A 25,795-nucleotide genomic window follows, 5' to 3' on the forward strand; every position below is an offset into this window, starting at 1 on the left:
TGAAATTGGAAAGAGACTTCTATCCAGATCTGAGGAAGTGTTTTGCTGCATTTAGCAATTTTTGCCTGCCTTAGCGTGACCACACAAGCTATTCTGTCACTTAAAGATTAAGTGTGAAGCTGGGATCCTCCTGCTGCTGTAGCAGAAACAAAGGGTGTGACAAACAGAAAAACACTGCTGCAGTTTCTGGTGGCCAGCATCAGTGTAAACGTGGGAGGTGGACACGAGAAGGAAATAAGGTACCAAGAAACCTTTTCAAATTAAAGCACCACAAGACTTTTTCCTGTTAGCTGTGCTCTGCGTACAGAGACGGCAGGAGCTAATGAGAAGGCAGTCATGCCTGTTTTTAGCCCAATCAGCAAGAGCAGGATTGTGAGGATGACGGGAGCTCGGGGGTGGCACAGGCAAGCAGAGCTGGAGGGCTGGAGGGAGGCTTGCAGTGGGCAGTGCCTGGTGCTGGTGGCATCCCAGATGGGAGCGGCTGGGCGTAGGTGACGTGCTGTGGGTGTTGGGGCTCTGGAGGAGCGTGAAGTTTGGGAGAGGATGTCTGGCTTCTGTTTGCAGCTTGCTGTGACGTGCTGTTATGGGTGCTCTGCTCTGTGAGAACAGAGCAGTGACAACTACGTTATTCTGGCTCAAATATTGCTGATCTTAAGAACTTCTTGGCGTTGTTGCTGTTATTCTGTTATTTCCTCCCCGTGGCTCCCTGACAGCAAACTTTTGTTGTACAGCTCTTCAGCATGGGAATCGTCTTTCTGTCTAGAGCAGGAGAGGGGGATGCTCGTGGTGCTACCATGGCAGGGTTTTGCTGTTTGCTTGCAGTCCCTCAACAGCACGATCTGTAACGTAATGAGAGGTTAGAAAAAACTTGATAAAGGTGGAGAGGAGTGTTCCCCTTCCTTTATTGCCGACCAGTGTCGGCTAACTGGCGAGCTGGGCTAGCTCCCTTGGGGCTCCTGTGCAAGACGTGGCTTTTCCTCCAGGCTTCTCCCATCCAAACCATGCTCTTCTCAATGTATACAGTTTTCCTTGCACTTCAAGGTGCTGAGCCTTCCCAGTTTGTGTGCTGGTCTTCTCTTGCTTTGCTCCCTTTTTGGTGTGAGTATTGTCCCGGTGCGTGGGGAAGGGTTAACTGCAGCATTGTGCAACTGCTGGGCGGTTTGGTTTCTTGTGTCCTTGTTAAAGAGGAGGCATTGGCTTGTGAATACTCATCTCTGAGGTATGATTGTGCCTTGGACCACAGTGGCTACAGACATCCTCCTATAATATATTTCTGGCAGGGCTGAGTTGATTAATGAAGCTAAGAAGCATGAGAAAGAAAACTCCTAGGCTGCAATTAAAATATGTCATATAAATTAATATTTCTGAAACATATTGCCTGCTTTAAATTTAGGCCCAGGGGAGAAAATGTGCTGATACATGAGTAGTCTGCTTTCCTTCCCAAGCTCAGCAAGACTCTGTGCCAGTGAAGGGCAACAAGAAGCTTTGAAGAGAGAAACTAGAAGCTTGATGTTTCTAGCTGCTGAATGAAAGAATTGGGCCATTAAAGAAAAGACTGAAGGATGGAGTATCAGCATCCTGAAAGGCCGTCAGCGTTGTCTGATGCTCTCCCTTTAAGGAGTGCTGTGTTGATGTAGTAAGTTCTCGAGGTAAAGACTTTTTAATGTGTTTCATGGAAACAAGACCACCTTGATTACCTGTAGTTTTATTTTCAAAGGCAGTTATGATTACTGAAATGTCACATGCTATGAATCACTCCGTTCTCTGGCCGAGGTATCGCAGGCTTGCTACAAAGCCATTAATTTCAGTGGTTAGGCCTCAAAATTTCTTTCCCATTTTGAGGCAGTTTGGCAGTAAATATATCGATGCATACTTTCCTGCTGGGATCAATGTCCTGGTAGATTCAATGTAAGGACTGTGGGATTCTCTGTCTGACAGTGGCTGTAGGGCTGGGAAAGGGGATGCTCTGAGCACGGACCAGGCCGAGGCACGTCGTTACTGGGACCAGTGGTCCTGCCTCTGCACTGTCCCGATGTCCATCCTGGTAGCTGTACTGGTTGACGTGTCCCTGCAGCTGTACTGAGGACTTGACCTGAAAAAAATGTTGGTTTTTATTTTTTTCCCTTTTTTTTTTTTTTTTTTTTTTCCTTCCCTTCTGGTTTGATCACTTTGGAGATCCTGTTTGTCATCAGCCTGTGAGAATTCATGTGGGAAAAATCTTCCCGGGAGCTGTGTAATGCAGTTGTGGGGGGAGCTGTGTAATGCAGTTGTGGGGAAACCTGTGGAGCAGGGTCTCTCTGTGGTGAAGTGCGCTGGAGAGTGTTCTCTGACAACTCCCACGAGCAAACCTGTGTAACGCGCCACAAAAATGGGATGTGGGTGCTCCAGGAGTTGTGCTGTGCCTTGAAAAAGCTGCTGGTGAACTTAATGGCCAGTGGAAATCCTTCATAGTTGGGCTGCAGCTTTTCAGGATTGTTACTGAGAAATGTTCCCCTTTCCCTCTTTTTTTTTTTGTATTTGTGTACACACAGTACAGTCAGCCTAAAGACACAAAATGGGGGTCTCCTAAATGTCGTGGCAGTGTGTGTAAAGGCAAGTTGAGTGGCTTGGTGTGAAGAAGCTGGTAATGCTGTCAGCATGCTGATGGTGGAGACCTCGCTGTGTGTTGGGCTGAGTTTTCTGAAGTGACCGGTGCCTGCAGGAAGACGTGATACAAGTCCTGATTTCTTGAAGGTGCATACATCCTTTTAAAGTGTATTTTAAGCTCCACACACACAATTTAAGCCACTTGAAAGACTAATTTGCAATTTCTTCCACCTGGGGGGAGGGCACATGAGTGTGTCTACACCTGCACTCCTTGACAGCCTGGCAGTGGAGGTCAAAGACCTTGTTTTGAGTTAAGATCAGTCACTCTGCAAAAACTTTGCCGTGAAATGCTATCTAGGTAAAAATACCAGCTGAACTTCAACCCCAAAGGTGGGCGTCATCATTTGGAGATGTCTGCTGTTGTGATCAATGCAAGTTGTGCTTTTCATGAGTCTTCATGCCCTGCAGTTCGGAGCACAGTGCTGGGTGTGTATTTCGTTGTCCATCTCCTTCAACTCATTTTGTGTTCTCCAGCATTAATCTTTTCTTGGCAATGTTTTCTAAATCTAATCCAGCACAACCTGTGGAAAATAAATCCATTTTTTCAATTGATGACTTTGAACAAAATAAATCATAAATCAGTGCATAATCTTTGAAACCTCTTTTCATCTAGAAAGTTTGGTTTGCTTGTTTTTGTTTTGTTTTGTTTTTTTCCCCTGGACTGTGATTATGGAGGATAGATGAGAAATATGTAAGAAGACCATGCCACCTGCAGGTGCTGGGGAGAGGGTGCATTTCTCAACAGCGTCCAGTGACATAGCTCAGAGAAGCCAGTCAGATTTTTGACCACTTGTTGTCGAATTTTTAGCTATTTGGGACTATGCTTAGTCTGAACCCCAAACTAGTCAGGTTGCAAAAACAATGTGTAGTAGGATTGCTGGAAGCCAAGCTGCTTTTGAAGGCTGAAGCTTTCTAGAAATGAACCATGAAAACAGTGAGAAGGAGCATGGATGGGAAATGGTTTAAGGAGAACAAAACAAAGTAATGGAAGATGGCATGTGTTGCTAATTACCTGCCATTCTGTTTTCTGAAGTAATTTTTCATCTGTGAGCTATGCGGTCAGATCCAGCAGCAAAGCAGCAGTGTACGTTCTAGCTTGTGGGCGTGTTAAATACTGGGAATTGACGTTATGTCACTGCTGCTAGAGGTCCTCCACTTAGAATCGTTGTGCTGTAGCTTGGGGAGCGCTGCTGGAGCTGGGTAGTTCATCATAAATTCTAATTGCATAAAGGTGATCTGCAATAGCTCCCCAGACTCAATTTCCACTTGTCACTGGCAGATGAAAGAGTACTCAGAACAACTATTTGATAAATAATTATGTCAAAGACTTTTTGGATTCTCCTCATCTTTAAAGTCTCAATTCTTGACATGACCAGAGAGCTTTGTGCAGGGAAAGAGGGGGGGAGAAGGTAATCCTTCCAGCTGTTCCAGTCAAAGCTGACTTGTGCACCTTCCATGGTAGAACTTCCTTTGGCAGCTTTGGCTCTTAAAGTCCCACGATCTCCAAATGCCATGTTGGTGTGTTGGGTTCGCAGCATCGGGGCCTGGAGCTTCATACTGGTGTTTAGGGAGAAGAAAGCACAGGGCTCAGAGCTGAGTGTGTAGTGCCCTGCTAGGCATTCACAGAGTCCAGTGAAGTCCTGCCTACTTACGCCTGTAAAAAACCTCATTTAACTGCAGGTCCTGAAGATTCAACACCTGAAACAAAGTAGTTGTGCCATACTTGTCTCAGTGAAAGAGGAGCATTCCACAGCTAAGGCTTTTATGATAGCTTACGCTGTGGCGGTAAGAAGGGAGATGTGGTTTTAGTATGATACGGACATCCCTAGTGTAGCTGCTCTTACAGGTGAGACTGGGTGATAATGCAAACCTTCTTTTGGCAGCATGCTTTTGTAATATATTGGAGTAGGAGAAATTCTGACATAACTATGCCCTGATAACAGCAAGGGAATGATAGGAATTAATAGTTGCTACAGCAAGGAGTTAGTCTGCAGTCTGGGAGGGCAAAAGGATGCTTTCCATCTTGTTCCAGAGGGTGTAAAGGCCACTGGAGGATGTTAGTAGTTTGGTGTAAAGCTGGAGCAAGCTGCAGACAAAAGTGGACACAAGTAGTAACTTACGCTGTGGACAGAAGTTACAGGATTGAGTTTTCTTTGGGTTTTTTACCCTGTGGTTCAGCCTGTGCTGGGTGTAGGGAGTGAGCTGGTGCTGCAGCCTCCCAGTGTGTGGGAACATCATGTTTAGTTGCTTTCGTTTCTCGACGCCTATTTTAATGGATGTTACCAGCATGCAGTATTGCATTCGTCACCTCTGCCTGTCCCCTAGGCTTATGGGAATCTGGGCAAAGCCTTCCATGCTAGCGGGAGAGGACAGACATGCATGACGTGATCGGATAAACTATCTTTTCCTAGGAACCTAGGCAGAGAAAGGGGAAGCAGTCGGATATAAATACATACTGCGCGTGCACAGCTCTGTTTGATCAAGCGTCCCGGTGTCTGTGGGGCCACGAAGAGAAGCTGTCCTCCGAAGGCAGCATGAAGAATGGCACTTGCAGCCTTTTAAAGCAGGGTAATAATAAGCAATATTTATTATATTTGCTTGAATGCGCCAAAATTAGGTGTGTTGCCCAAAAGCCATTCTGGGCCTGGCCCCTGGAGGGCACCAACAGCCAACATTACGTTTTTCTCACTGGCCTCTTAGCTGTTGCCCACTGACATCCAGCGCTATGAAGATGGCAAATATATCCCCACGTATAGATTAAATTGAACTTGACTTGCATAATTTGGAAATTCAAAAGACCAATTTCTTAGTGTAATTGAAAACCGCTACATTTCAAGCCTATTCATTGACTCAGTATTTCCAGTTAGAATTCAAATTAATCTTTCTACCTTAAAACAAGATAACGAGGCTGTAGTTATATTTACTCAGCCTTTTTAACAATCAGGTTCAGGGTAGCTGCATATAATTAACTACACATACACAATTGCAGAAGGTTAGTACAGGCATGGCTTGAGTCGTAAGGGAAATTCATCTCTTATGGCTGAAAATCCGAACCAGCAGTTCAACGCGTGTCTTTGCGGAGCACATATGTGCCTCTGGGTTCTGTGGCAGCTGGTCAGCTGGAAACTCAAGTTTGAGGTTTGTGCGTAGAAACGTTTATCTGGAGCTCACCCTGCTCTGCGTCGCAGGTGTCTGACGGGGTGATGGATAAATCCCTAATACTGGGAAATACCAAGGGATGGGTTTTAACAGCTCACCTCTGTAAGGAGAAGTGTAAGGAGCAATTTGACTCATATCACCCTCAGTTTAGGCACCTAACAGACTTTATTTGCACTCACTTGGTGTTTGGAGGGGCTTGGGCTGACTCTTCATAGGTGGTGTAATGAGGCAGAGCTCCTGAAGTTCAGGAAAGCCCACAAAAATTATCAAGTTTTGGTAACAGAAGGCTTCTCAGTCTCTCTGGTACAAGGCCCAGAGGCTCAATGTCAAAAAATGTCAAACAAATCTGCAGAGAACGAAGCAAGGGAACAGCTGATCGCAGGCTTTGGTGGCTTCTGCATGACTTGCAATGTCCAAATAGAGATCAGATACTTGTCTGAAAGCTCAGCTCTAATTCCAAGGTTAATTATGAGAAGTCCAGTCTGCCCTGTGTTATACAGAAGGTCAATATGAAAAATGTGATTTTTATTTTTTTTTTTAAATGCATTAATTTGTAAGGGAAGTTGCATGAGGTCACATCAGAGAGTTTGGAGGGTGGATGCTGTTCTGCTGCGCTGCCTTTCTGCAGTACGGTGCTGGACAAGTCCAGGTTCCCTGCAGCTGTTTGCCCAGCGCGTTGTATGGGAGTGGGCTTTGTGATGCTGAGAACCCGCAGCTGTTTGCCCAGCAGCGAGGAGCCTTGGTGGATGGGTGGGCACCCTGGGTGGGCACTCTGGTTTTCTCTGCACGCTGACCCGCAGGGAAGCAGCTGACTTGTGTGATGGTTTAGCTGGCCTTTGCTGAATGCAAGAAGAATCAGGGGTTTTTAATTCTTCTTTTTAGGGATGAGAGGAAGTAAAAAGGTTGTCGATGGGAACAGTTGGTGCTCAGACTTAGCACAGTTTAACTGCAGCGTGCCTGTGATCCGCGTGAGCTGGTGCTCTTTCGTTGCCGGTGAGGCTAAGTTGTGTTTCCCTGCATTTGCAGCAGTGTAAGACTGTGCGTGTCGGCAGCTGGTGCACAGCAACTGCTTAAGCTGGGCTTACTTGATTTGGGTTTGGGTGTGAGGTCGCATGCAGAGGGCACCCTTTGAAATAAATGTTGTCATAACTGGTTGTTAGAGCACTATGAGTAGCAGCTGTGCAGAGGTGCCTGAGGTGGGGCTGTAGGTGCGTGTTTGGGCTGCGCTGTCCCTGCTTCTTAGCTGAATCTGGCCTGCCAGCTGCCTCGTGGAAGGAGGCAAAGGCAATTTTTTTAACAGGCTTCTGTTGGTGCTCTATCAAGCAACCTGTGGCTCATGCTTCGTTATTTGAAACTTGCGTTCTCATTTATACTTGTGCAAAAAGTGAATATTCAGTTTTACATGTGTCCACATTTAAGCACTGGTGTGATATAACACTCTAAAGAAGCATGAAGTACTTCTCTGATAGCTCCTATGCTAATTGTTCTCCCTGTCATTCGTTTACAGGTCTGGACTGGGTTACCTCTGCGCCTGTCCCCATTGCAATGTCAGCAAGCACAAGCCACGATGGCGCTCAGGATGTTTTAATTTGTGCTGAGGACTATCTTTTGGCTCTGTGAATAAGGAAGCATCTTTAAGCACTCCCTGCCTCTGCTGTGCTGAGTGCTCCCGATTTCCAGCTCTGCAGTGCACACGGACACTTGGCCAGCAGGATCAGACCTGGGCCTACAAGGTAGGTGTGAGCAAACCTATAATGAAGTCATTTCATTCAGGTAAGGTGTTCTTTGTCTGTCCAGCATCTCAAATTGGACCATGGACTTGATATTTCAAGTAGTAACGTTACTAGCATGTCGGTGTTGGGTGGGACTTGCTGGTTCTTCTGGCATCTTTGCTGCTGGCCATAAGTCTGTCAAGGGAAATCTGTGTTTTGGATATGAGAAGAGACAGGGATAGAATTGGCTTGGGCAATCTCACAGGCAGTCCTCGTGCTACTTTTAACTTGTAGGGACTAAGTAGAGAGTCACATATACCTAATCTGTCCCCTGAATTACTCTACTATGCCCAGCATAAACTGGAAAGAGAAGAGATTGTGTCCCAATATACTTTTTTTTTTTTTTTTTTTTTTTTTTTAAGACTAACCATTGAGCTTGCTGTGTGAAGTCCTCCCCTTGAGTTACTAAGGGGTTTTATTTTGGATGGCATCCTGCATATGTTTTTCAGTCAGAGGCTGGAATAATTCCAGGGAAGCCACTCTGTTCTGTTGCCTAATTAATAATACATCTCTTTAAAAAATAAATTAAAAATCAATGCATGTTTAACTGATAAGCTAGAATAGCTTCAAAAGGACCATTTCAGTCCATGAGCTGCATAATAGAGTGCTGTTACTCTGAAAATGTGAACTAGAACGAAACTTTGGATGTGAGAGTTTGTATTATGCTTCTAAAGGAGTTGAATGACTTAATGTGTTGACTTTTTGTGACGTGGGTTTTTTTATTTATTTTTTTAATTTATTTTTTTTTTCCTTCTCCCTCCTGAAAAGGAGGAATGGAAAATTCAAAGTGCAGTAGCTTAGTGAGCTAAGTGAACTATTGAAGGCAAAAACCTCTTTCATTCCCTTTTGGAAAGGGATTTGTAACTAAGGCGCAACTTGCAGCAGCGTGATGAAGTCGTAAAGCCGCTCTCCAGCATCACCTCGTCCTCAACCAACTGTTAGTCAACAAGCTGCTCTGGAAAGCAGCTTACATGGCTTTTCCCTTCTGTGGAGGAATGCTGGATCAAAGAAGGTGTAAAACTAGGATCTGGGAGAGGACTTTTATCTACTGCTGTCAGTGTACGACACTGGCCAATGCTTTCATTGTGCAGTTCTCATACATGGTCACTTCAACTGATTCTCATAAAAGCTGCTGACACCTTGTTTTGTAATGCTTACCTTTTACTGGGGGAGAACAAAAAAATTATTATTGCAAAGACCAAATAATTCTGAAAAGCCAGGTTGGTTTGTCGCCAACACAGACTGTGGACCTGGGGAGGGTAAATGACATAGGTGTGGAGTCCTAATGTGAGCATCCCTGAGAGACAACGTTCCCTCTGTCTTGTTTGTTGTGTTTTTCTGTGTGTATGGTTTTGATTTTTTTATTTGGTTGGTTTTGAGGGTTTTTTTTGTGTGTGTGTGACTTTTTTTTTTTTGTGACAAATGCACTTTTTGCTCCTTAGTGTGTCAGGGAAGGCAAAAGTCTTTAGGTTTGCTTTCCCCTGGAAATGTGCTTTCAAACTCAGCGGTTGCCTTGGTTTCTAGAATAGTCTTTTGCAGAGAAGATGGAAAGGCCCTGCTTGTTTGCCCATGTCTGCTGTGCTGCGGTCTCTTGCTCCTGCTCTTGCTGCCTGGCTGCCGAACCTGACGCTCTGTGTGTGCCGCCCAGCCTCCTTTTCCAAAGAGATATGCCCAAAAAACTCGCAGGGCACAAGGGATTTCCCACTCTTCGTTTTTTATGTGGTTCAGAGGAGTAGCAACCAAGACAAAAAAAAAAAAAAGTCAAACAGTTGTCTCCTCTGATGCTCAGGAGTGTACTTCAGGAGTTAGCTATAAACTGGTGAGCAACACCAGGTACCAGTCATGGCCAAGTGGCATTAGGGATTCAAGGCTTGAGCTGTGATGAGATCAAAATACACATCTTGCAACACAAACAAGGATTGCTTTGATGAAAACGGAGGCTTTAATTTAATTTGCTTGGGATCTAGATGAATGGCCTGTGTGATCAAAACAGATTGTGTTGTCAATAGGTGCCCAGAGAAACTGAGCGATGCCAAGTGAAAGGAGCTCAGTTCAAGGGCTCAGAGACGAGACCTAATCCTCACCCGTGGCACAAGCATGCGGGGGCACGATGCAGGCAGCTTTTCTTATTCTGGTCTTCAATCGTGAGCTTTGAAATCCTGTAGACAGTTCAGCTCTGTTATATTTTTGCTTGAGGACAGAGGTAGTGGGGAGATAACTGTGTGCTATGCAAGATATAGAAATATCATGTGGTGCAGTATATGCATCTGGAGCAGGAGGACTGCTTTGGTTTGGCTGTACCTGAAGTGCTCTCATGGACTATCATAATGTAAGTCAATTTTAGCCTCAGTTAACAAACAAAACCCAACCATCTTAAGGATGTCCAGAATGGAAAATGTTAGGAGTCACAGATGCTGTTGATTTAGGAAACTCTAAAACCCATCTCTTCCCAGTGTCTAAAAGATTTATTAAGAGAGTTCAGATAGCAGATGTTCAGAAGCACAGGTGGTCAGTATATACAGAGGACAAGAATCATTAGGAGGATAGACTCTTTAAAGTCATTGCCAGCATTTTCTAAAATACTTTTTCTCCTATAAGTGGAGATAATATTTACTTAAAAGATAATAAATCTTCTTATTGCTATGAACTACATCTCAGAAAGGACGAAGATTGCATTTTTTTAGTAACATGATTCATGGGAGCTTTCTGCCTACATTAAAAATGAGAATTAACTTACTCAGCCAGTAAGTTAATTGATCCTTATGGGTCCCTTCCAAATCATGATAGTCTGTGATTCTGTGTTAAGAATGATTTGGGAGCCAGTAAGTGACTTGGAGGAGATCTTGCATTTAAGTTCTCCAGAATGATGTTTAAACTCTTTATTTCCCCAGTATCTCCCAGACTACCTATCAAGCTATGTTAGTTCTTGCAGAAGTGACAAAGGTTTAAGTCTTTCAAGTGGACAACTTTAAAGATTTAAAGATTTCTGCATTTCTGTATCGCTCTTGATCTAGAATATCTTTCTCAAGTGTCTGCAATAGCATCCGTCACTTTTGATTCTGTAACAGTGTTTGAAAAATGTTTGCTCTCAAGCTTAAAGTAAACAAGTGCTATTATTTAAATATTATTTTATCTAACTGGGTGATTAGTCTTCCGTAGTAACAGAAATCTTGGATAAAATTAAACCCAATACTAAATAATTAGTTTGGAAATGGTTGTGTGTTTTAAAATGAAATTGGGGTTCAAAAGTAGGGTTTTAGCAATATCCAGTCCTAGTACTTTTCCCCAGTGACTTGGACCCAGTCATCTTCAGTCCATGACCTTTTAAAACTGACATTTCCCCGCCCCCTTTACCTGTTTGCTCTTCTGTGAATACCCAGTGTTCCAGTCATGATTGCTGTCTGTGTGTGTGTTTCAGTTCTTTACAACAACTTCCAGATCTCGCAGCTGCTGCACGAGCGTCTTCTTGTTGTGGAAGATGCTCATTCTCGTTTGCACACGCTCTACAACATGACAACTTATTTTATGGCAAATGACACTTGTTGCTGATTTTGCCGCACGAAACTTCTGCAGAGCCTTTTTTTATTTTTTTTTTTCTCCTGCAATTAAAGCCTGCATCTTAGTTACTGCCTTTTGTTCCTTTTGAACTCATCGGGCAGGAATATAGTCAGATAATATTTGAAATTACAATCTTGGCTAAGAGAAAACATAAAAATGTGAGGTAGTCATCACCTTAGATTAACATTCCAAAGCTAGTAAGTAGACAGGCCAAATAATCTGCACTCGTTTCTGAGCAACAATTTAGGATTCTGGGGAATCAGATGTTGCACTAAGCAGCTTTGAGGAAATAAGACTTGGTTAATCAAGGTGGGAGAATAAAGCTGCAACAGCAGAAGCTGGGGTCACTTGCAGCTGAGGAGTGCATGTGTTCTTCATCCTACTGGAAAATTAGGGGTGTGCAGAGAGAGAAATGGCAATGATAAAACGTAGGTAAAAAAATGAGATTACAGGAGACTATTTGATCCCTTAAAACTGGTCCAGAAAGCTCCGCAAAACCTCTGGCTCTCGCCTGGTAAGCCTCATCACATGCGCAGTGTGGGCACAATAACGCAAACCTTCAGCGCAAAAGTGGAAAAAATTGTGATGTGCCACAGGGAAAGCAAGAAATAGGAAGCTCTTGCTGATATCTGAACTACTGAATTAGCAGCAAATTTGCTAGCTAAAAAAAGTCCAACTGGTGCTAAGAAACGGGTTGCTTTCCCAACTTCAAAGCCTCTACCAGAGAGGATAATTCCTTCTGTGAGCAGTCTGTTTAACTCCCGAGAGCGTGAGCGAGATGGGCTGAGAGCTCCTGATAGTTCTTTTGTTTGTTTGGGGTTTTTTTTGGTTTGGGTTTTTTTTTGTTTTTTGTCTTGCAAAAAGATGTTGAACAGTGTGGGCTTAAGGTGAGAGAATACCTTTTTGGAAGATTTTTATGGAAATAGCTTCTGTAACAGGGCCGGAGATAAACCTTTCTGCATGGCCGTTGCAGAAGGGAACGACCATCTGAGTTAGAGCTGAAGGAGGCTTACTTTATTACCTAAGCCATGGTTATTTTATCAAAAACTTTGTTCTTCAGGAACAAAGGGGGCTTCTAGAAAAGGCTTTAACTTCTGAGCATGGCTTGGTCTTTCTCAGCAAATCTCTTCTGTCGCGGGCCTGTGAGGGAGGGAGAGTGGGGTTTAGTGGTGTGGGTTCCCAAAGCGCGTGTTGCGCTGTGCGTGCTCCAGAGCAGGTAAGGGAGAGACAGTTCGTAGGGAGACACGGGGCTCAAAGTCTTGTGCTGATGTTTGTTACCCCTGCTTTGAATAGGCATGAAGGTGCTGAAGTCGGTAAAATTTTGGTTAATTTTTGTAATAGCGAAGCTTCCAAAATTGCTTTATCTTTATGCAAGCTGGCTTTCTGAAGTGTTGGCGTTCCGTGACATTCTGCCTACTGTGCTAAATTCGGCGGGGTTTTTTTCATGTTGAAGTGGAGCTACAATAACTTCTGAGGTCTGTGGCTTGTTTCAATTATTTACTTCTGCAAAAGAGATTTTTGTAAATCCTCCTTTTTCTTTCATATTATTAACTTTCTTGCCAAACTTTTGTTTAAACCACGGAGACAAAGATGGATCTTTCCTTTATAGCTCTGCAAAGTTAGATTTACTACTTTGACCTGTTCCAGCATGATTGAAAGCTAATCTGTCTCCTTTTTATTGGCTTTTGGTAAAGCATGTATTTCTTTGTTTCCCTTTTTCATTCTGCATTGTCTTGTGAAAATATGTAACTTCACTTCAAGCTGTAAAAAAATTATCCTCCTACAGGAAAGAAGAAAATGACAACCCTTAATCCAATCCAGGAGAAGGTTTATGTCTTTAATTAGTTTCTTGGATTGTAGTCATGTATGATTCAAATAAAATGAGCGATGAGCAATAATAAAGGTCTTGCGGTCACAAGAGGAGGATGCTAAAGCCAGAAAGCTTTTTTTGGCTCAACATCAGTGACAGCTACTTGAATTTGTCTTTCTTGGGAGCTAACTTTTTGCCATAAAAAGCATGTCGAGTGCTCCCACTGCTGTTAACTTGCTCGGCCGGGGGCACGGTTTGGCTGGTGGGCTGTTAGCTCCAGAGGCTGGTATTTTAACTAGTGCTGCACTCCACTTTGTAATTAGTCCTTTCAGCACTCTAATCCGAGAGTGTATGTTTCCAACCCCTCTACAAGAGTTATTTACTGCTGTTTTTTAATGCACTTAAGGTCATAAAATGGCTTTTGTGTTATGCTGTGGTTTTAAGGCTAGTATTGCTATTCGTAGAGGTTGTTCATGTTTTGCCTTGTTCAAGCAGATGATCTTGTGATCATCCATGGTATTATATTAGGCAGAGAAAATGTTACCCCATATGTATGTAATTTTTCTTTACTTCTGAAGAGCTGAATGAGCATGAGGGTTGTATCCAGGGATATTGATCCTGGGACTGATCTTAACAGAAGATGCTGACTCACAGCAGCAACCCAAAATTGATCGGTGTTTCCTTCTTTCCAGCGGGAAGCATCTCCCTGTGTCTCTGTCAAGCTCCTGACCCTCTACAGCAGGGCCAGCGCTTCAAAGGCATCTTGCCAGACTCGGTGTGTTGCTGTTTGCAATGTGTTTGCAGAGTTGCAGGTAGGGAACACCAATAAAATCTGTACGCTTACTGCTTGCAGTAGGTAAATTTATCAGGATGTTCTGCTACGTTTTCTGTTCAATATCTTCCACTGTATCAGAGTGTAAATAAGTACTGTAGCCACTTTTCACTTGTCTTCAGGAATGAAATACCATTTCAAGGGCATGTAAGGGGCAGGTTCAGGTGCCCCCACGCAGTATATAGAGATTTTCAGAGCAGTATTTCCTCTTGCTTGTAGGAGTTTGTTGTTGGAAACAAAATAAGTGACTGTACCTTGCTGGCTTTGTGACTACGTTGCTGTGAATCAGAATTAAGAAAGGTTTAGGATTATTTTAACCTGTGTTAGGTTCTGTGGGGAAGCCAGACTGTGGAAGGCTCAAATACAGCATCGAGGCAAGCTTTGTATTACTAAATGCTTGACAGAGCAGTGCAGTGTACAGCTAACGTTTGCTGCTGCTCTATTGCTGAATGTGTGGAATCACATTAAAAACAGAATTGCAAACAGAGTAGAACAAATGGTGCTAAAATTTGCAGCTGTTCAACCTGCCAGCTACTGATAGAAAAAGCTTCAAAAACCCTGTGTTTCACGGTGTTTTAAATATGATCGTTTACTTCTGTACTTTGTATTTCTGGGTTGAAAGCATATGGATACATATTTTTAGTGATGTCCCTGTTCTTTAGGCATATTTTGTTCTGGTGTTGCTGAGATTTAATAATGCAGTCCTGATGTTCATTAAAAACGTGCTCTTTTTATATAGGCTTTTAAAAATAGCTGTAAATTGCAAATTAGTAATGTTTATTTAGGACTTTCACCTTGCTTATGAAATTGTAATTTATTTTGGAACATGCGTTACAGTGCTGTTTACCTGTAAAACTATATTTCAGTCACCTGCTATGCAAACAGCCTACCAACAAAAAGTCTCCAAAACCAATTAAAAAAAAAAAAAAACCAAACAAAAAACCCACAACCAAAGCTGCTGTTTAAACCAGGCATACTGATGTAGAAGGCATCTAAGTACTACAGTAACCTCCACCCTGAAGTCAAATGGCTAGATAATATAATCTTGAAGAGCTGAAAAATGTTTTGGAGCACAGATGTGCATTTCTGAATTAAAAGTTTGGGTTCAGAAAGCTGTTATGAAGTTCAACATCCAAGGCTTTCCTTAAGGTCACTGATGGGATATGAGCTTTGCTGCTTTGAAGCTGTGTGCCCACCTCTCTTTTCGTGGTTTGTGCCTGTGTTGTTGGGACTGCTTAGTGCCCCTAGGTAAAGGAGCACAGAATTAGTAAAATATTTGGAGTGAGGGTAAGGAAAGCATTCCTTCAAAGCTGGTTAGTTGTGGAATATCTGAAAGATAATGGAGACTTTTCTGTTATGTAGCAAATCTAAAATGTTCCCTTTCTCTGTTACTTGTCAGAGTTGATAATTTAGGTTATTTTAATTAATTTATGGGTTGGGACTTAACAATGCCAAGTCCTACACAAGGACACAACCTGAAGTCTAAGAAAAAGCAATAGATGGGTATGGGTTTGGGAGAGGAAAAGAAACACCAGTGCTGCACTGGGTGCAATGAAATTCCAGCATCCTAAATGTCACCTTGTCTGACACAGAAGAGTTTCAAGGAGGGACTTGAATTTTGGCGGTGTGCAGAGAAAGCCACACCCAAGTACTGAAGGCAGTATGGAAGGAAGTCCGAATAAAGGTGGTACTTTGAAATCTATTAGTTGGGAGGTGTTGGTGAATAGGTTCATGGGACAAAGACAAACTGACCACTGGCTGAAGACTTACAAGTTAGGGACTGACCATCAAAAGCCTTGGAAGTTGTCTCCATTGGCAGACGCTGTTTCAGAAGAGGAGGGTTTGTTTCAGCTTAGATTTACCTTATTTTAAAAGAGAGGGAACCGTTATCTCAATAGCACGTGGTAATCGAGCACTGTGTGCCCGGGCAAAGTGATAAATCCTTGAGTCCAGCAACGAGAGGCTTCACTGCAACCCCTACGGATTAGGGGAAATAATGCTTACTAATTACTGAGGTTGAGTGACAATTAGCTATATTAATGGGTGAGAATCAGGTTTTGTTTTGACTAACGTCTGCCTTTCCGTATAGTGCTACATGGCACTGCAGTCAGATCTCCAGCATGTTGACTAACGTGACTTGGAATTGCCCTGACTGTCTGATGGCTCAAAGCAAAACATTGTAGAAAAAATTAATGTAAATAAAAATGACTGACTAGGAGGAGTAAATAAAGAAAATGAATGCAGCCAGATATAGCAAGTCTTTGATCATAGATTACAAAGATATTTCAGTGCATATAAATGTAAAGAGTAATGATGGCTTTGAAGAGTTTGTAACACAAAATTCCACGTACATCACAAAGTATAAAGGATAGAGAAGGGTAAAGGATTAAGAAGGGAAAAGATAAGACTTCATGCATCATTAATGAAAGATGAGAATAGAAAGATAAATGAAAAATTTCACTGTGTAGAATGATGACTTTGATTCTTTCTTTTACTGATATATTGGTGTAACACAACACGAGGATTTAAAGAAGTAAAAGAGAACAAAGGCACAAAACTACAGCGTGTGTATCACAGTGTAAGGAAGTGGTGGCGACTGTTTCCAATGTGAAAAAAGCCAAGAGCAGCCTATGAAAATATGGGATACATGTAAAGTGAACCATGAATCCGAGCTGAAATCAGGTGGTGCTACGGGAAAGCAAGTAAAGCCAGTGGCGATGGTGGTCTCTGCTGTGGAGATGGGCAAAGAGGAGGCCAGTTTGGTGCATTCACTGGCATGGGCTGAGCATCTCTGGATCATGTATTTGCCAGGAAGACAACTGCTGGCAGAAGGTGAGCTGGAGAGGGGGAACTTTCTGTTCCTCGTTTCTAGAAAAAAGCCGAGGTGCTGCACTGTGTGATGCCTTGTGAGCTGGGCTGGATTTCGGTGCTGGCGTTGCTGCCAGACCTGGGGCTCACCTGGTACTGCTCCAGGACTCCTTATTCCCACAGTACTGCGTGCCCTGCCAGAAAGTTACTAAACATAGATATCGCTGCTTATTTTTCTACTTCCTTTAGGCCTGTCAAAAGTAACAAAACAAAACAAAAAAAAAAAAAAGCAGAAGGCCTGCATTTCAGTTTACTCCCAACTGACTGTGTCTGGTGTCTTACACGTTGCCGCTTTGCAGAGATGGTTCCCGGATGATTATTTAGCAGCGATAGTGGGCTCCGCTGCCCTGCATGATCTGCTGCATTAGAAATATATTTACTTTTCAGCCTTCTCGTATCGGGTATTTTTCCATCTCTGGGGCAACTTTAGAAAACAAGATTTGATAAATTTTAATACCTGTTTACTGCCTCCTCTAATCTGTTCTCTGAGCAGCTTTACTGCTCCTATTTAAGCCAGGCAGTGGGAGAAGTCATCCTTTTTTATATCTTTTTAAATTTTTTTTTTAATTTCATCTGTAGACTATGAATCATTGGTGGAATCAATAGAATTTAATCCAGAACTTCTGCTGAAGGTTTTCAGGGGTCTATAAAACACACACAGCATGCAAAAAGAGGCACCCAGACCCCTCTGACTGCTTGAGATACGGTGTGGGCTGGGTTGCCAGCTCCATCTGAGGCAGTAGTTGCTCTGAGCCTGGCCTGAGTAGAGACGGAGTTGAGTTCTGGTCCCCATCTCCAGCTCGCACAGGACCGGTGAGAGCTCCACCGGGGTCAAGTGACACGGGGGTCCATGTAAGTAGCTTTGCAGCAATCAATCTCTCAGTTCTTTATAGCAAAGGAGAGGGTGGGGAGGGGAGCAGTGATTCAGGCGCAGGCTGTTCTGGGCTGGTGGGTGTCTGTAGTCAACTGAAGGCATCATCGATCAGGTGGTTTTGCCTCATGGTGTAGGCTGGGAGCGCGCAGCCAACGGACTGCTCTCCGCTGTCTTTTAGGAGGCGTTGTATCTGACTGTAGCTGTGAGTAATCATCAGAGGGCTTACGTTTCCAGAATATGGAGTTCACAGCGTAATGAGTGAGTAGCCTGAGTAACTGCTTTCTGTTTTTAGTATCTAGCACCTGGAAACATGAGTCCTTAGTAATGTGAGCCATTCTAGACAGCTATGAGCAGTTCCAGGAGTGCACGTGGCTTAGCTGTAGGCTCCGAGTTAAAGGAGTTGTGAAATGCCATCTGCCTGCTTGCTTTGTGTGGTCTAAACCAGCAAACAGCTCATACTTTATTTTGCTCAGGTTTATCTCATTGTTTGTGGGTCTATTTTCTTCTTCCAATAGGCTTTTTAAACTCCATCTTCAAGTTTTTCCTTTCAGCTTTGGTCTTGGTAGTATCTAAAAGCAAACGTTAGAGGTGTGTGGACAAGATCCTGCCGTCTCTTCCCTCCAGTGTACTTTACGGTACACATTTTGAAATTATTTTAAGTAAACTACGTAACAAGTATTTTACTGTGAAACACAAACGTATGTTTTGTGGGTTAAAAAGTATACTTTCTGTGATGATCTCCCATCTGCTGCTGCCTCTGATAAATTTAGTGCTGGGTCCTGGCTACTGAAACTCTGGGATGCTTTACTTTGGCGTGTGTCTGACAAGCAGATCTTGTATCTCACAGGCTGACCCTCTTGCTTGTGAAATATGTAAACATGCATACAAGGAGATTTGGAGAAGCCAAACAAGAAAAAGGAAACGTGGTTTATTTGTAGTTTAGGGGAGAAAAAAAAAAAAAAAAAACACCACCACCACAAAACCCCCTTTTTCTGCTGCCCCGTGCAATAATGTCTTTCCTGTAATAATTTATTTTAAAGTGAGTTTTTTAGCAGCCAATAGGTAGGCAGATGATAAAGCTTGCACCTAGTGAAGAGATCTCGCTTTTCCATTTGCTGTTAAATCACCGCAGAGCTATTGGCTGTGACTGCAAGATCCAATTGATGAGGGTAACATGCTCCCCACTGGTTTTATGGGAGTCTGATCCAGCTCCTGGCGCCGGGCTGAGACAGGGTAAGGATGAACTGGCAAATCCCTGGAGAGGAGACTTGGAACCAGTGTGGAAATGTGCTGGAACTGGTCTCTGTTCTGGGAAAACACTGCGGTGTTGGTGTAAAACCCAGCCCACAGGAGACAGCTCGGTGCTGGCCTCTCCGTCGAGGGTGGCAGGGCCTGGCTGAGCAGTGAGGCTGCGTTGGAGCCTTTGGTGGTGGGAGCCCTCCGTCCTGCCAGGCTCCTTTCCTTCCTCCTTAAAATTATTAGATTACTTGATTCCCTTAGTCCATTCCCAGTTTGCAGAAACCCTGTTGCTGTCTTCAATTTAAGACAATTTTGTCTTACAAAGTCTGGAATAATTCCACAGGATTTTTGTAGAAGTCAAATCTCTTTCTGGTTTTGGCACATAAAATAGCTGCTGCTTTGGGTTCTGGTTTGGCCGAAGTCATAAAATCAAATATTTCAAGTACTTTGCTAATGGCAGAGGAATGGCTCCAGCATTTCACTCACTGGTTGTGCAGAGTTCTGGGGACACTGGTGCTTCCATTCTGGGTGGTGCTTCAGCCGAGAACTCCAGCTGTCCTAAAATGTCTCTGATCTGCGATGGCAGAGAAAATCCACTGATACTTTTCATTTCTAAAAGCTGAGCTGTTCACTCCTGCAAATGTGCTTATGGAGGGAAAATGACAGTGTTCAGGACACAGCTGGATCAAGCGTATGATTTCACTGTGTCCCTGTTTCCTTGCTTCTGCATTGCCATGCGCTTTGGCCGTCACTTAATACCTTGTAGGCTGATTGTAAAGTGATTACAAAATGGAACAAGCGGGCGGGTTTGATGGTACTTTGTGCTCATTTTAAACTCTCTTCTTGTAGCTGTAAATGAATACAGAGCAGCAAGCAGAGCTGAATCCGGGCCCCAGACATGCTTTTTATTAGAGGAGTTTATTTGTAATGTGAAAACAAAAAAAAAAAGGTAAAAACTTTATATATATACATATATATATCACTGAAAATCACTGAAATACAATGAACAGCATGGTGACTCACCCAGGAAGGTTCTAGGTATTTAAGACGTCTCCATTATTGTCCCGTAGGGTTGTTTCTCATGAACACACTGATTGTTTTCTCACAACACCGTTCTGAAAACTGTAGCTGAAAATAGCTTAGGGCAAGGCCGTGAAAGTTACTAAAAAGTCCAGTGTTGTTTTTGTTTTTGGACATAATTACGGTTAAATGGCAGGACTAACCCGAAAATAATAAAAAAAATTCATTTTAATCTCTCAACTCTTATTAGCTGGAAATCATCCAGGTAAGGGAATCCCGATGAACAAGTGTTGTTCTGTCAATGTCGATATCTCCAAACACGGTGTGGTCCGTAGCCGTTTGACTGGAAGTGTGCACAGAAGCAGTGGAGAACTGGATACACATGGGTGCAAAAAATTACTTTGCCTTCAGCAGCCCAAAGATCAGTAAACATCAAATAGTCGTTTGGGAAGTAGAGGTAAGGTGAAAATATTGAACACATGCGGTAAATTGGTACCAATGGAACTGAAACACTAGAAAAGCTCTAAAATACCTTCCTTTCTTGCAAATGATGATGGTAGCTTAGGGAAAGCATATAGCTTAAAGGAAATTCATCTAAATAGGGTTTTAATCTTGGGCAGCTGTCAATAAAATCAAGAGTTTCACATGCTTTAAAGGAGTAACTTTAAAACAGAAATCCTCTTAACAGACTAATCTTACCATAGGATGCAGTGGGCAGAGGAGGCAAAGGCTGTAGCTCAGGCAGTCTGGGAATGCACGTTATTACCTTTCAAACGATTTAGGCCGTTTCTGCTGCTACAGCTCTGCTGCAGGTGCGATGTATGCCGCCGGATGTTACCTGTTCATCACATCCCTCATAGTTTAGTCCATGTTGTCTGAAAAGATTACAAAGAAATTTTATTTTCATACAGTTATAACTATGTCAGTGGTCTCAGCAGTACACTGTTAGCTCCTGCGGATGGGTGTCTGGCTTTCTTCAGGATGCCACTGCCTGGCGGAGCTCAGCAGGGTAGGCGACGCCCTAGTTACCACCGGCATGTGTCTTTGGGTCGACTGTAATAAGCATTTCTGTGATGGACATACAGTTCTGTGTGTCTTACAGAAGATACTTACACAATATTTGTGTTTTTCCAGCAAAGCTAGACGACTGAGCGGTTCCTAAATAAACTCAAAAGCTTAGGACAAGTAGTCAATCTTTGTACGTGAAAAATGCCTGAAATAGTTTTTGGATGGTCAGAAACGCTGCTGAAGGTAAGGTGTGAGACATGTTTCACTGGGCTCGGGGAAAATTTAAAATAGGATTTATTTTTAAAAGTCCTACAAGAAAACAGGTGATGCTGGGTAACCCCACGGATAATCCATTGTGACTGCTTCGGTCTGGCGCTGACTGGTGTGATTCTCCAGAGGCGAGTACGTTGGTGCAGACGGAAAGCTGGGAAGACGCAATTATTTTAATTGAAAGAGCTTAGCAGTGCCTCTTGACTCAGGGGGTGCCATTAGTATTACCTTCCACTGTCCAAACAGGTCGTTTTTCACCGATTTCGCCATTCCCTTTTCTTCCAGTCACTCATACAAGAAAAGTGAACTATGTTTGAGAGGCAACTGGGAGAACTGGACGCTAATACAAAAATGCTCTGTTACAAGTTGGTTTTCAAATGATGCAGTACCTGCAACAGGCCTTTAAAAAAAAAAAAAAAAGAAATAAAGGAGAAAACCCCTCTGATAATTTTGCTGCAGAATGGATACTTCATCTGTATAGAGAATAAAAGTGTCATTGATCTCGGTGATAAATTGTGTCTTGGCGTCTGAAAATATAGACCTTGGTTTTTTCATTATAAGGATGACCTTGCCTCTACTGTAAATCAAAAGTAACCAGGGATTTGTGGCTCTTGTAAGATGTACAGAAGGGAAAAAGATTACTCTGAAGCTGCAGCCTGTTTTGGCGCTGAGGGAAGGTAAGGGCAGAGCTGCTCTGTTTTCTCAGGCTTACGTCGTGATGGGTTTCGGTCTCTGCTGGGTGGATGCTGTGTACTGCCCACTTTCAAAAGTGTGAGATGAAAGGAGGAGCAGCACAGGAGGGTTTGTTTGCTGGCCAGGATGAGAGAAATGGTGATTCTTCTTTAGTCAGAAGAATTTCCAGAAACTTTCTCCTCCAAGGTTTGTGTGCCAGCTGTGTCCCATTGAGGGACTTGGAGAAACTAAAGCAAAAAGAGCCTGCCCTAGAGATGGACAGTGGTTAAGAGGAGAGCTAGGATGAATTACAGACCAGTGAGTCCTCCTGGTGCTGCAGTGCACTGGTTTAGTGGATACTTTAGGCCTGGCTTGGTAGCCCTTTCTGTAAGCAACAGTAAGGAGAAATTCATCTAGGAAACAGTTTGCATCACTGGAAAGAAACCTCTGGTGTGTGTGTGTTTTTTTTTTGTTTGTTTGTTGTTTAAACCATACTGGCATGAGAGTAAAAGCAGAACTTCACTGGTACTAAAAGGTGGTGGAGCTGGATGACCATCAGACTTGGGGCTTTGGAAGAGTTTGATGTTGGCATTAAACTTTGCTGTAGAGAGTTTGGGAAGGTAAATTAGACCTGCTTGAGGGGACACAAGTGCCTGTCTGTCTTTCCTCTGCAGTTTTTCCCAAAGGTTGAAAAGATGTGACTCCCAAATTATTTGTTTTACTCTGTTTCAAGTTCAAATGCTTTTTTTTTTTTAAGCTGAATGATACCATTGATTTCCATGGAGACAAATTAGCTCCTCTGATGCTGAACTGCCTTATTCATGTGACCAACTTTTTCTGCTTCCCTTGCATTCCTTCTGTCATCTTTCAGGATTCCCATTTCTGTGATATAAGATAGTCCTACAGACATCGTTCATCATCTGTCCAGTGTGCTGAATAAGGCAGGACCTTCACACTGAAGTTTGTGTACATGTAATTAAAAACTAGGTCCTTATGCACAGACACAAGGGGGCAAATTAAGGTTGCACAGCCAATTTTAATTCTGACATCTCCAACTTCCAAGTGGTTGACTTTGCATCTTTAACAACAGGGAGAGAATGTGATTGCTGCTACTCTCTCCGCTCTATCGTCTTACCTAAATTTGAGGAAAAGTTGGATTTCTTTAATAAACACTGAGATGGTAGAATTTGTAGGGAAGTTGTGTGGTAACTTTGCAACGTAATATTCTTTCTGCTTGTTTTGAGTTCCATTCACATACCTGACCTGCTGCAGGGGAGACTTTTTTTTTTTTTTTAAATTATGGCTTTCAAACTGTACCAGGTAGTTGTTTGGTTCAGTAATATAAAATTCACACGTCAGGAATGCTTTCTGCTTGTGCCGTTGCTGTTTCACTCGGAAATTGTTTTTCTATTTCAGTATTCTTCAGAGCACCAGAAATACCTCTGTCTAGTTCAGTAACAGAGGAGTGAAGATGCAGTGAACCTTGCACATCAGGAACCTACAACATGCCTCAGTTCAAGGTGAAAAGCATGTCCCAAGCTACACCAGGAGGCATGGAGAGCTTTGCATGCAATTTAGGTTGTTATACTCTGCCCAGTATTATATTGCTGTAATATCACCAACATAGCTTCAGAGTCTGCGCAAGCACCATCCCTAGAAAAGCCGTGGGGGCTCTGCCCGCTGCTGCGCTGGTGTTAGCAGAGAGGATGCTGTTGGCGTTGCAGGAAGACGTGGCTGGCTCGCAGCTCACTGCGTGAGAGATGCTCCGTGCAGATTGCTCGTGGATTTGGACCCAAAATGCAGAATGTCACAGAAACAACTCTATATTCAGCAGGCATTTTAATTTCTTTTTGCTTCTGAGCTTGAAGATTGGGCTGTACCAAGAATCTTGGCAAAGACCTCAGAGCAGAAATGGCTTGTTGTTTTACAGGCCCTGACTGGGGCAGGGGTTTTTAAAGTGCTATTAAAGACAAATGGCAGTGTGGGGCAAAATGCGTTCTAGTCAATAACTCGATTTACAAAGAAGACTAAACCTCTGTTCTTTGAGAGTGATACCATGTGTCGTAGTTCAGCCCCGATCGGGACCAGGTTATGCCGTCTCTCTCTCGCTCCCCCCCACCCTCCAAGAGAATAGGAGGGAGATGATATAAGAAAAACAGCTCAAGGTTTGAGATAAGGACGGGGAGAAATCCGTAAAGTTACCGTCACGGGCAAAACAGACTCAACTTGGGGAAAAATACTCATTTATTTGTAAAACTAGCAGGAGACTGAGACAGGGAACAAGATAACCTCACCCCACCCCTCCCTCTTCCCGGGCTTAACATTATCTCTACTACCTCCCTTCCCGAGTGGTACAGGGGGGAAGAGGGAATGGGGGTTGCAGTCAGTTCATCACGCATTGTTTTACACCGCTGTATCATCATCATCAGGGGAAGAACTCCTCGCATTCCTCCTCTGCTCCAGCGTGGGGTCCCTCCCACGGGCCACAGTCCTTCGTGGAACTGCTCCGGCGTGGGTCATCTCTTCCACGGGCTGCAGTCCCTCTAGAACAGCTGTCCCAGCGGGCCCTCCACGGGCCACAGCCTCCTTCAGGCCTCCACCTGCTCTGGCGTGGGGTCCTCCATGGGCTGCAGGTAGATCTCTGCTCCTCCGTGGGCCTCCATGGGCTGCAGGGGGACAACCTGCTCCACCATGGTCGTCACCACAGGCTGCAGGGGAATCTTAGCCAGGAGCCGCATTACTCCTCCTCCTTCTTCACTGACCTTGGTGTCTGCAGCCGTTCCTCACAACACTTCTCATCTCCTCTCCACTTCTTGCAGCCAGGCCGGGCTGAGTTGGGCCCAGTCGGCTGCCCAGAGGGTGAGGCCTGCAAGGACCACAAGGCCTGCGCCTCCCCCTCTCTGCCCCGGCTCAGCTGCTTCACATCTTCTCTTTTTTTTTCTCTCTTTTTTTTTTTTTTCTGTTTTCCCCTTCTTAAATACGTTATCGCAGAGGCGTTATCACAGAACATTCTGCTACCAATTGGCTTGGCCTTGGCCAGCAGCGGGTCCGCCCTAGGCCCAGCCAAGTCCACTGAACAAAGGGGAGCGACTTCTAGCAGTTTCCTACAGAAGCTGCCACCTTAGGCCCCCCCTCACTAAACAAAACCAGAACACCATGTATCACCATAAAAAGAACAGCAGTTGAACAGGAAAGCTTCTCCTTGCCAGTTGTTTTAGTCTGGGAAACAAAGACGTGATGCTCGTCCTTTGGTTGCATTAAGAAGGCCGGAAGATTTTTCCTTCAGGAGCTGGAGGAGTCTGTTGTTAAACTGGTTAATGTTCATAAAACATACATGTTCATACACAGATCTTAAACTTTGCATGTTGAATGAGAAGAGGGTAAGCCAGTTCTTCTCTACTCTTCTCATGTTTACAAGACCCTCAGCCCCTTGGGAATGATCCAAGTCCTTTCATCCAGCAGTTATTGCTGTGCAGGGTGGCTTCCCTGCTCCCAGTCGAGATGCAGGACTGGGAGTGTTGGGTGAATATATATTTTTTGTTTAGGAGTGTTGGTGAGAGGTGAGCAACATGGTAGAAAAGGCAAAGCTCTTCGAAGTTTCTGCCTGAACCTATTCTGACAGCGCATCTCGGGGATGGAGGGGACTGGGACTGGTGTGTAACATCTCTGCGCCGAGGCACAAAGATGAGTAACATTTAGGGCTTAAGCACAAAAGAAATGTCAGGAGGCCAACACTGTTAAAGTGGTTAAAGCACTTTAAGAAAATAATTCTACCCCTTCAGTGGTGGTTTGCATTTATGATGCTGTCATGTCATGATCTACTTTGGTGGAAATTTATTAACTCATGACTGAAGAAAGGAATATTTTACAAGGTTTGCATTTAACTCTGTTTTTTATAAAAGGAATTTTTTTGTTGTTGAATGGCAACATTTCTTTTGGATTGTTCTTGAAATACTGGAAGTTTAAACCATTTCTTTGAAAAATGCAGCAAACTAACTTGGAGTTCATCGTCTTACTGGGGAAAATACCCCAGTGGGTGTTGAAATATTTATCTGTATAAGCTAATC

The sequence above is a fragment of the Chlamydotis macqueenii genome, chromosome 10 (genome assembly GCF_036417535.1).
Source record: "Chlamydotis macqueenii isolate bChlMac1 chromosome 10, bChlMac1.mat, whole genome shotgun sequence".
NCBI classification, from domain to species: domain Eukaryota; kingdom Metazoa; phylum Chordata; class Aves; order Otidiformes; family Otididae; genus Chlamydotis; species Chlamydotis macqueenii.